The 10,802-nt window shown below is 38.9% G+C and overlaps 1 long non-coding RNA gene across 1 annotated transcript; it reads left to right on the forward strand.

Moving 5' to 3' along the window:
* The first annotated feature begins 271 nt into the window (after window positions 1–271).
* LOC138815262 (uncharacterized) lies at window positions 272–3,650 on the forward strand. Its single transcript, XR_011368235.1, has 3 exons — window positions 272–349; window positions 1,748–1,982; window positions 3,315–3,650. It is a non-coding gene; the product is annotated as an uncharacterized lncRNA (long non-coding RNA).
* Window positions 3,651–10,802: the final 7,152 nt, after the last annotated feature.

Below are 10,802 nucleotides of genomic sequence, written 5' to 3' on the forward strand. Positions count from 1 at the left end.
AGGAACATGGGTTATCAAAGTATAAAGCTTATTTAGTGAATCTTTATCCTCCTTATGTTTTCTGGACAACCACAGGTACATGTGTTATGAGACATTCCATATTCCCTTGGCTTAGTTTTTTGTATCAGCATGCAAATTTGGAGTCCCTATCTCTTTCACAGCAAATCTTCAGGTCTCTGACTGCCCAAGAAGAACACTTCTTCAAGCCCACTCCATGCACACAACTTGCAAATGATGTATTCTTGGATCAACACCGAATCAAAGGCAGAATGGCCTCTCTTCTTGTCACCTGTTTTTGAGGGAGTCATTCCTCTGAGATCAAGTTGCTCCTATGGTCTTTTGAGAAAAGGTACATGGGAAATAAGTTTTCTGAGACTTGAGGGTCTGAAAATATCTTTGCTCTATCTTCATACTTGAATGGAAACTACTTTAATTGTATATTGCCTTCCATTAATTCATTTTCTCACCTTCACATCCTGCTTCAAAAAATACTTAACAAAACTCATTGTGTTTTCCAAGAGGGACATAAGACCTTTGATAATGCAATGAAAATATACTCCCAAGGAGATATATCAAATGAAAGTTCATCTGAGCAGTAGGAAAAGCCAAACTGCTTTGCTTTCTGCCCTTACAACCAAAAACCCTTCCTCGAGTCCCATACCTCCAGTGTGGAACAGGGGACACTAAAGAGGGGAAACTCTGGAGAGACAAGATTGGGGGATCTAGGGTACAGAGCTCTCATCTTCTATAATACTCATGATTTAGAAGATAGTACAAAGTCATTTTTAAAGGGAAGGACTTAAAAACATTTTAGTATTAAAATACAAATTTCACCAGTAGTTATTTTTTCCCTTAGGGGACTCTTGGCTGAGCAGAAAAGGTACTGACTGTGGATTCAGAGCCCTGAGGTCCAGATTCAAATGCTGTGACTTTTCTTGCCTTAGTTTCTTCATATATGAAATAAAGATTTTAAAGATACATAGATGGGAGAAGACAGTTTAAAATGATGTGACTGGACTCTATGTACTCTTTTTTGTTGTGGTTGTTGTTGGTTGTGGGGCTTGAACTCTGGGCCTGGGCGCTGTCCCTGTGCTCTTTAGCTCAAGGCTAGCACTCTACCACTTGAGTCACAGCACCACTTCCAGTTTTCTGGTGGTTCATTGGAGATAAGAGTCTCACGGTCTTGCCTGTCTGGGATGGCTTTGATCCTCTGATCTTAGCCTCCTGAGTAGCTAGGATTACAGGCATGAGCCACCAGGGCCCAGCTTGACTAGACTCTATAAATATACATTCATCCTCATTTTTCTTGTCTACTAGCAGATAATACAGCTTGTTGTGTATGGTAAATGTTACCAAGAATGTTAGAAGAGGGTACCAAAGGCAAATGTGAAATAGGCCTAGGAAGTCTCTGAAAAGGGTACTCCATATAAATCTATGTTTAAATAGCTGAGGACCCTCAAGCTTTGCAGGCTTACAGTGAGATTTAAGAAGGAATCTTTTGGGGGGGAGGGGGAAAGGGAGAGGAGAAACATTTTTAACCATCCAATTCTTGATCCCAATGCATTTGAAATTCATTTCACATATGTTACTATTAATGTGATAACTGTTCTTGAATTGCTACTGCTTTTGACATTCTCTTCATGTATGTATTTATACAACTACACTTTAAACTCTGACCAGTAAAAAGTTCTTTGATTTCACTCAGTCCTCCCTTTTCTCTTCCCCATCTCTTTTATACCACCTGCAGACAAGTGTCACTGGGCTCCAGGAAGACTGGATGCTAGGGCCCTGGCGAACAGCATTGAGCTGAGCATGGGGATGGAGTTGGGGAGGGGATGGAGTCCTCACGATGTTATGAAAAACATCCCATAACCAACAGCCAAGGGGCACTCTGATCTGCGTGACAGTGAGTCACACAGAAGCTCACTATATGACACGTATGCTTCTGACCGTCTGACCTGGAGTAGGAAGAATCCCCTAAGGTATGTGGCTTCACTTCCTGCTATCCTAGATATCTGGTAGGGGCAGACTCAGAGAGCAGGAGGAGCTCAAGGGAGGAGCACTCATATCCCCACTTCTTAGGACATCTGCCCCTTGGTAGTCACTGAACCTCCAAGTCTTGGCACAAGATTTCACAGGGCCAAGGGGCAAGGAGTAGATAAAGAGGAAAGGGAGGAGGGGAGAAGGCAGTCAATAATTCATGGTATATACTATAAAATTAAGAAAAGTAAAGGAAGGGGTGTGTCAAGGGGATGAGAATATTAAAAGGGGTGACACTGATCAAGATGCATTGTATTCATAAACTGCTTTCTAAAATGGCACCTTCTTTGTACAACTATTTAAAGATAATTTTAAAAGGAGATTTTTACTAGAAGTTGGATTTTTTTCCTCTCTCTCCTCTATGAGAAATACCCCACCATGCCTAGCCAAGAGTCATCTAGGACTGGGCAGGGCAGAAAAGCAGGAAAGAGCACCCTTATTTATTAAGCACAGTGAAGGAATGATTGGCATGGACTTTAACCACCAAGTCTCTGATGCCAATGGATTTGAGATACAATCCTCAGGTGCTATTGATATTGATTTGGAAACATTTTTTTCTTTGACATCTGTTCTACCATGTCAATGGGCTTGAAGTTCTAGATGACCATTCACCATTGCCAAGTACATAGGAATTCTTACCCAAGACCACCTGGAGCTTTGAACTGTGCATGTGCAAGGGCAGGGTACAGGCCGGGGGGGGGGGCAGGCCCACAATTTCAAAGACTTAGAGGCTAGACTGAGGGGGTCCCTCTCATGAGAGTCCATCACTAGGCTGGGCTGTGGGGCAAGAGGCACATGTCCTTCTCCTTGGGACAATGAGCTCAGAAGAGATGCAGAAGAGAGGCAGCTAGTTACCAGCCTCCAATCTAAAGGGAGAAATAGACCAGCTATGAGTTCTGCAAACTGTTGAGTGCACCAATGACCTAAAGCGGACGCCCATGATTGTTTATGTTAATAAGTAACAACAACCATATCCTTCAAACTTTTCCTTTTCTTGGAGGGGAGATTTTACAAAGTTGAATATATATATATATATATATATATATATATATATATATATATATATATATATATGGTAAAAATAGAAATCACCTTTGGTCTTCTGGATTAATCTATCTTCCCTTATTTACCTTGCTACCCATGGAAGTAGGTGTTTTTGCCTCCCTATTAACTAATGTTCAAAGTTACACAGTTAATAAGTGACAAAATCACCACCTGACCCCATCTGATCCCAAGAGAGTGTCCTTTGTTGGTGTCACATTCTCTTCTTACAGGTGAGACAGCTGCATCTTTACCACCCTTATCAAAGACTAGTCCCTCACCATAGAAACAAAGATGTCACCTATGAAGACACCTGGAGAGACTGTTGTTTTCTCCTCGAGAGGATGTCTAAACACAACTGTCTTGGCTGTGAGCTGTTGATATGACATTGTCCCCTTTAGGAAATGGTTTGCTAGATTTATGATTGCAGGCTGTAGAACTTGATTTTTTTCTTCTTTTTTGAATCTAATTAGATCAACAATGTGCACCTAAACTAGTCTGTATTCAGGTCCAACTACTTTCATTAAATGCTGACTTTAAAATTGTTTTGATGGTTTAGTGGTCAATTATGCAACCACTGTGCCGGTATTTAAAGTAGTATTTAAAGCCTATCTCTGCCTTTCTAAACACCCATCTACTTTCTCCTCTGCCAGGATATTTTTTTAAACGTGATTCAGATCCAGTGGTTTCCTCCCATCCACAGGATGAAGACAAGACTTGCTTCAGGAAGCTCCAACCTGTCCTTGCAGCCCTGAGATTGGAAGTAGGGGAAAAGTGAAAACCCAAAGTTGAGCCACATTTTGATGTAGTTGCAAGAGTACAAATTCCTGCCCTTGTAGGAACTCATATGTGAAAATAATCAGAGTATAAAAGACAAATAGTAAATTATTTACTCCTCACAAGTGACCCTGGTGAAATTAGTAACACAGAGAAATGTAGGCTGCTCAAAGTATTCTCTTGGTTCCTTTATAACCACATTCTATTGAAAAATCAGCCAAAGGAGCTTTTAAAAATGTGTACATGTTTACAGTAAAATATTTTACATACAGTAAAATATGTATGCCTCCCTTATCTATGTCTCTATTCCCCTTCTCTGGGAGACAAAACCCCTAAGACTATTTCTAGGGCCTTGTTATTTTGTTTTGTTTTAGAGTCTCACTATGTAGCCTAAACTAGACTCAAAATTCTGATCTTCCAGGCCAACCTCCTGAGTACTAGGATTACAGGCAGGTACCATCATGCCCAGCTGGATATTAGAAGTACTATTAGAATTACTGTGGGATTAAAAGTGCTATTACAGCTTTATTTGTTTACTTGCTTTAAAACTATGTTTTTGTTTTGGGGGTTTTTTTGGGGGGGGAGGGGTCCAAAACCAGACCAGGACTTGAACTCTGTTTGATGCTTCCACTCACTGGCTAGAATTCTACCAACTGAGCCACGCCTCCAACCTCTATTTTCTTTGTAACTTGCATTTTCACTTTACACTGGATCAAGATACACTATATCAAAAACATTCATCTATATCAGTATACATGAATTTACAGCTTTCTGAATAAGGCCTCCATGATATTCCATTCTATGGAGGTAGCATAATTTATTTAGCCATTTTTTAAATTTAATACTCATAAATAATGGACATGCTTGTGTACAAGCAACTATATGATATCTCTATATGATAGATTTCTAGAAGTAAACTTACAAGATCATATAGCTTATTTTTAAAAATTTGACAAATTGTTTTTGGAAAGACTACACTGTTTCTACTCTTGCATTGGTATCTAAGTAGTTTCTTGTTCCCTTGTCAACACCAGGTATTACCAAACATTCTCAATCTGGCACAAGCTTTTAAAAGGAATTCTCTTGGCAAGGTCAATATGTTTTATTCAGAAAAAGAAACCAATGAGACAGCCTCGCTTTGGGGATAATGTTTTGAGAAATATGGAGGATGGGTGTGAAGGAGCACAAAAGGACAAGACTTTTACCCTCTCAGCCAGGGCAGCCAAGATTTGTTTTTTGTTTTTTACTTTTTCTTCTGTTTTATCACTAATCAGATAAGATTCTATTTTCAAAAGCAAGTTTGGAAATCAACCCAGGGTCTGGGACCTTGCTTTTCACAGAACCAATAGGAACTTGAAGAATTGAAAATGTATTTCTTCAAGGCAAAGAAAAGGGAATCTTAAAACAGTAGCTCTCCAGCTGTAACCAAAATATTCTTATCTATATATGTAGTGCAAGTCTGTGTGTGTGTGTGTGTATGTGTGTGTGTGTGTAGTTTGTATATGTCTGTGTGCATGCACACACACATTCCAGACTAGGCCTCTCACTAATGCTTACTGGCAATGTTGTAACATATCTTTTTTTTTTTTTTTTTTGGTCTGGTCGTGGGGCCTGAACTCTGGACCTGGGCGCTGTCCCTCAGCTCTTCAGCTGAAGGCTAGCGCTCTACCACTTGAGCCACAGCGCCACTTCTGGCTTTTTTCTTTTTGCTTATGTGGTGCTGAGGAATTGAACCCAGGGCCTCAGGCATGCAAGGCAAGCGCTCTACCTCTGAGCCAACTTCCTAGCCCTGTTGTAACATATCTTAAAGCATCATTTCCTCTTAGATTTATTTACTTATATTTTTATGTAATTCTTTATTATCTTTAATCATTTCCTTTAAGATTCAGATGAACACTTCCCTTCTCTAACTAGCTTTATCTAATGTCCAATATCCTCTACTCATTAGAGTGGGTCATATATTTATTTTTAAACTGGACTCTAGCCAGGCCTTCTTTTCCTGAGAACCAGATAAAACCACACGGGTCATGATCTTTTAAGACTTTTGGGAGCTCCTTCAAGATGGATGTTCTCATGGCTCCCTCTGCTTTCCGGTGCCAACTTTAAAGCCTGTCGTGTGAACCTCAGCTCCTTCTCTGGTAGTCACACACCACCAGCACCACCACTGCCAATAATGGTAACAAACTACTCCACCAAAGCATTCTAGCAAAGAGTAGAATTTATTATAGATAGTGCGCGAGCAAGGGTTGGAAACAGGATTTTGAGTTCCAAGGACATAAATGGTTTCAAAATGGTATGATGAGCATTGTTGTGGTCTTTCATAGCTAGTAGCCCTGCTTTGCCTCTCTGGTCCCTCTCTTCTCATCTCTTTGTTTGCTTGCTTGCTTTTGGTTTGTTTTTATTTTTACCTACTTTCCCCTGGATTGAACCAAGAACTGCAAAATATTTTTCTCTTCTGTGCTTACAATGCAGTGATTCTCATCTCATCATGAGCCCAAAGTCAGATGGCCAGTCTCTTCACAGTGCCTATCTTACTAAGAGTTTCCATTTAGTAGACTCTGTGTCTCCCTCCCCTACTGCCTCCCTACAGTACTAGAATTTGAATCAAGGCCTTAAGCTTGGTAGGTAGGCATTTTAGCACTGAACCATGCTTCCAGTCCTTTTGGGGAAGGGACTGGTTAATTTTGAGATAGGGTCTCACTTCCTGTCCAGGGTATACCTGCCTTGTGATCCTTTTATTTTTCCACTTCCAACCTTAGCTTCAATAACAGGTATGTGTGACCAGAACCAGACTTTTACCTCTTTAGAAAGCAGTTTTAGAAATGTTGCTTTTCACCTTGGACCTCTGGATTTCTTCCTTAAGAAAATATAGTCACAGTCTTACTTTTGTCCTTTAATCACTTGGGGGACTCTGACAAGTTGTTAACTAAGACAAGGGAAAGAACTCTGTGATTTCATAGTGTTTAAATGCCTAAAGTCTCTGGCATAGGCCTTACAACCACCACTTAAGAGACTAAAAGAAGAGTAGACTAGAAATGACTAGAAGGCGCTAGGATATTTTATAAAATGTGGTAGGTATCTCCTTTAAAAGACAATAAATTTAGTACGTCTTGGAAAGTTAAAACACTGAGGCATATTTTGACTTGTGATTATCTTTTAGGATGTCCATAATTCAAGCTTATTCAACTCCAAATATTCACTGCTTCTCATTTCTTTCTTATGTTGGCCTTTATTCTTTTCAAACTTTTTGCCTACTTCTAGGCACTAGACACTATTTTTGCTTATTCCTGTCCCACCTGGCCAGGTAGGAGGGAAGCAGAGATGATTATCTATATCAAATAATATCTTCTCTTACAGGGATCTCAAGAACAAAGGATACTATATAAAGTAGCATGCTATGTAAACCAAGGCTTAAAACATCCTTTTGTGAACCATTGTAAAATATCACTTGAAATTCCTACAGGATCTTCTGCCTGCTATGTTTAATTCCTAAAGCTCATGTTATTAAAAGAAGTCTGTTTGTTCTTTTATCTACACTCTCATTATACAATTTTTTTTCATCAAAACTGGCTTAGTTTGCTTGTGGGGAAGTAGGGACATATGAAAACTTAGAATGTCTGAGATTTGATCTTTTCCTATAAACTTAAGCTCATGAAACCCAAAGTTCAGAAACCAGGTCCAGTTTCATTGATATATATTGATAGATAGAGATATATGATAGATATATAGATAGATATATAGATAGATATATAGATAGAGAGATATGAAGCCAATTCCATTGGGAAAATATAAGCATATATATCCAGCTTATCCTGCCTATCTGTATTTTTTGCCACAACATTTAAGTGAAAAATATTATTTATTTAATCAGACTCATTTGGTCCCATGAAAATAACACAGAGAATAATCATAACCCAAAATACTGTCAAAATAATATTCAGTCTCTCCCAAATGTCATGAAAAAGCTTTATTTGCTTACTTGTTGGTGTTCGACTCTTAGCTATCATATCATTCTTCCAATTGTCCAGCTAAGGCGTATTTCATAAACAAGACATGTAGGCAAAATGAATTTGGGCTTTACAAAATTTCAGCACTTTTCTGTGGTTCTCACAATAAATGGAGAAATGGAGAGAAAAATATTAAACATTTAAGGAAGGTCGTTTTAAGAGTCAACCACACCTGGTTCTGAATCCTGGTTAACACTAAGAGACTTTTGGAAAACTGCTTAACCTCTTAAGTCTGCTCAGCTCTCTTAAGTCTGGGGTCATGAACATCTTTCTTACCTTGTTTCTGTGAGGACAAAGTACAACACATGTGTTTAGCACGTGGCGGCTGTTTTGTTGTAACTAGTTTTGAAGGTCTTAGCAAATATCTTCAGCTAGCAAGGCACTCCACAGGAAAGCTGCTGTTACAGAAGCTTTTAGATTTTTGCTGTCCCAAGTCACATTTTTAGGTTTTTGTCTTCCTTTTGAGCTCCTTCAAAACACTCAGATATCCATCATATTATTTGAATCTCACCAAAACTTGTAAATTAGACTAATTAATCTCATTAGGAAACCAAGAACTAAGTTACAAAATCAGTGCATTGCCCAAATCATGTAGATACTGGGAAAGTGGCTGGAAAGTTAGGCAAGAATCTATGCATTGTCTCTACTTTCACAAACAGTCCTCCAGTTCTTTTGACACAGCAAGCAGGGAGGGCTCTGCAAAGAGACAGCTCTTCTGCTTACATTACCCTCTTTACCATGGCCTCAAGTTAATATGTCCATAAAACACTCTGGCCTTCCAATACTCACAGGATAAAGAGGTAAGTCCCCATGTGAGCCTGCCAGTCTCCTCCTATCCTCAGAGGATCCTCACCCTCCCAGGATATTGCTGGGCTCTGGGCCTTCAACATGACTGTCCCTCCTATCTGTGATCCATACCAGCTCTGCTCTTCCATGGTCTCCTTGCACTCTTCAGTTTCAACTCCATAAATCACTTCCTCAGGAAAAATGTGCCTGATTCTGGGCTAGTTTGGGTCCCTATCTTATGTCTATATATTCCTTTCTTCTAGTTACATTTCTTCTGGTTACATTTTTACAATAATATATCTGTTCAATAGTTGTATTAGTTTAAATAGTAGCAGAGGCTGCCATCTCCAGTAAACTAAAAATACCAAGAGAGCAGAACCTGTTTCTACTCCTGCTACTACCTGCTTCTGAAACAATGCCTAACACGAACAATATGCCCAATGAATGGATTGTAGGAGATGTAGACACTGTGAGAGGATGCGAAAATTAATTGCAACTTGTATGGATGACTTTACTTTCTCCCTCTCTTACTCCTTCCTTTCTTTTCATCTAGTCCCACCCCCCACCCCCAAACACCCCATCTCCATTTTTAAAATTCTGTTTGGGATTGTTCCAAACTGGGTCAACTGAGAGGATAGCCATATAAGACAGGAAAGCCTCCTGTCCTGTGCTTTTGGTCCAGAGGAATACCAGAAGGAAAAGAATGGAATGAGACAGGTGAATGGCTAACTTAGTACACTATACACAGACACTTAAATAGCTTCCGTCTGCCTTCTTCCTTCCATGACCTGTCATTTTCTCTAACAAAAGACCAAGTCTTCCTATGAGAATGGCTCTACAATAAAACAAAGCAAAATGTTGGGAGGGGAGTTATTGGGGCACAAACATTTATAATCATTTCTTGAAATGTGTGCATAGAGTGTGAGAAGAAAACACAGAAATACACGAGGCATTACAAATATGCGTCCAATATTCTAATATCACTTTGCTACAGATCAGTGACTCCTTGTGGTTTTTCAGAGATGGAACATTATTATTTAAGAACCTTGGCTTTTTAAAAATTAAATTTAATTAAAATCAATTTGCTTGAATAACTTTGACACCTCATTAACAGTGTAAGACTGTCACTGCTCTATATTGAAATGTAAAGCCACAGAGGTTTCAAAGTAGCAGTATTTGTAATTAGTATGTTATGAAAATCATATTCACCAGTGTACCAGTTCACTTCTGTCCACAGAAGCCAGAAGTAAGCATCTATGTATGTGCTCTGGTGCTAGGTTGAATAAGAAATTTCACCTTAAAGCCATCTCCTTTTCACTTCCCACTTCTACCTCAGATGCCCTTAAAGTGCTTTATTGAAGGTTAATTGCTTTCAGATAAAAACACTGTTTTGCTAGGGCCTGGTGACTCATGTCTATAATCCTAATGAGTCTGGAAGCTGAGATCTGAGCATCATAGTATGAAACCAGCCTAGGCAGTAAAGTCCATGAGACTCCTATCTCCACTTAATCACAGAAAACTAGAAGCAAAGTTGTGGCTCAAGTGGTAGAGTACTTGAGCACAAAAGCTCAGGGACAGTACCTACGGCCAGAGTTCAAGCCCCAGGATTGGCACACACAAAAAAAAGAAGGAATGAAAAGAAAAAAGAAAGAACATTGTTTAGTACCAGTATTCATTAAAAAAATAATAACAACAAAGGAGAGCAAATTATGAAATACACTACTTTTTATGTGCAACAAAGAAAAACCAATATAATTATAATAAGACAACATTATGATAACACATCAAGTATAAGTGCATTCCAAATACAGAGATAACAAGATAGGGAAAGGTGTGATGAAATAATCAGGAGCCTGGACTTAGACTCAAATACACATGGTAGATTCACTATTCTGCACCTGATAGATGGGTCATTTTGGGGATATTACTTGTCTTCTCTGAGCCCCTGACTTTTCCTTTGAGAAATAAAAATATTAATATACATTTTCCTAGTTAGCAAGAATTATCTGAAATGAGATATTTTTAAATAATTGTTGCAAAGTTCAACTTAGTGTTCCATCATCAAAATTATTCTTCTAAAAGCAGTTATCATTGGGGAACAGTAATACATTATATCCCTTCTGCTCATGATTCCTATATAAGATTTTAGGT

Source organism: Dipodomys merriami, unplaced genomic scaffold, assembly GCF_024711535.1.
Source record: "Dipodomys merriami isolate MVZ:Mamm:240054 unplaced genomic scaffold, mDipMer1.0.p SCAF_63, whole genome shotgun sequence".
NCBI classification, from domain to species: domain Eukaryota; kingdom Metazoa; phylum Chordata; class Mammalia; order Rodentia; family Heteromyidae; genus Dipodomys; species Dipodomys merriami.